The 1,184-nt window shown below is 34.0% G+C and overlaps 1 pseudogene; it reads left to right on the top strand.

Annotated features, from left to right (window-relative positions):
* The first annotated feature begins 293 nt into the window (after nt 1-293).
* LOC120781054 lies at nt 294-496 on the top strand (annotated as a pseudogene).
* Nucleotides 497-1,184: the final 688 nt, after the last annotated feature.

Genomic DNA, 1,184 nt, shown 5'->3' with positions numbered 1-1,184 from the left:
TTAAACGTTTTCAATCATTTTCCATTGAAAATAAAAATATTATGCTTCAAATTACAAAACGTGTCATCAAATATCTTTAAATTTCACAAATTTATTTAATATTCATTGTTTTACATTTTTTATAAGTGGTCTTGAACGTTGCAACAAATCCCTCCGTTTACACATTTTTTTGGTAAGATTCCAATCTGGCCATCGCTCGTTTCCAATTGATAAACGTCAAAACCTACTGAACTCGATTAGCTGTCAAAGTTCAGTAGGTTTTGATGTTTAGCAAAAGAGAGTTAAACATCTCTTTATCTCTGCTTTACAGGATTATTTCTGTAGTTAGTCTTCATTAACATTTTTTGGAAATCGACCCGCGATGACGAGGTATATCGTTTTATCTGACAGCGTGAGGTTTAAGAAGTTCATTTCTAATTTTGTCTTGTGGCATATTAGAAATGATGTTTCTTCGAAAATCGTTCGCTTACAACGGATAAAACGACTTCTGAGTGGTGATTTTAATGAATAAATTCCTTTTGGTTGAAATGCTCTGCCTTGGCCGTTGAAAAGTTAAGACTATACTTCTCTGGATCATTCATTCCTTTCATTTCTTAAAAGAAATTAATGACCTCTAAAAATATGCATATTTGCATTATTTCGTTGTCATTTCCATATTCATAGCAATGGAATTTCTATGGCATAAGTAAAGTAATGGCCGCCGATTGTCACCCCTTGCCGCTGTAGCAGCTTCGCCTACAAACATGTGTAAATATGTTTGTATGTATACGTATGATCGTGAATACATATCGACGCAGATTTTTGCGAGAAGCACCAGAAAGTTGTGCAATTTATGATTTTTAGCTTTTGCCATCGTCGCGAAAAGACGACTTGTTGGCAAAGGCATGCTCGGGAAGATAATAAATTATAATAAATTTATAAAATGTGAATTTAAGTTTTATAGTTTTCTTTCATACAAAATGATATGCATTTCTTAGAATATCACTACGAAGTATAACTTCATCCGCGCGTAGGGACTCCACGTACCTTTTTTTTTTGATTTTAGATCTATTGTTGCGTTTGTTCGCGTTAGCAAATCCAGACCTACTATTCCGTCGAACGTTGAAAGAGACGGGAGCATAAAAAGGTACTATTTGTGTCGAAAAGGTTTACCGTGCATTTTTCTTTAATGTGAGTAAAGCCAT

This window comes from Bactrocera tryoni, unplaced genomic scaffold (genome assembly GCF_016617805.1).
Source record: "Bactrocera tryoni isolate S06 unplaced genomic scaffold, CSIRO_BtryS06_freeze2 scaffold_25, whole genome shotgun sequence".
Taxonomy (NCBI): Eukaryota; Metazoa; Arthropoda; class Insecta; order Diptera; family Tephritidae; genus Bactrocera; species Bactrocera tryoni.
Note: the sequence above shows the minus strand (reverse complement) of the source record. Positions and strands in the feature narration are given on the sequence as shown.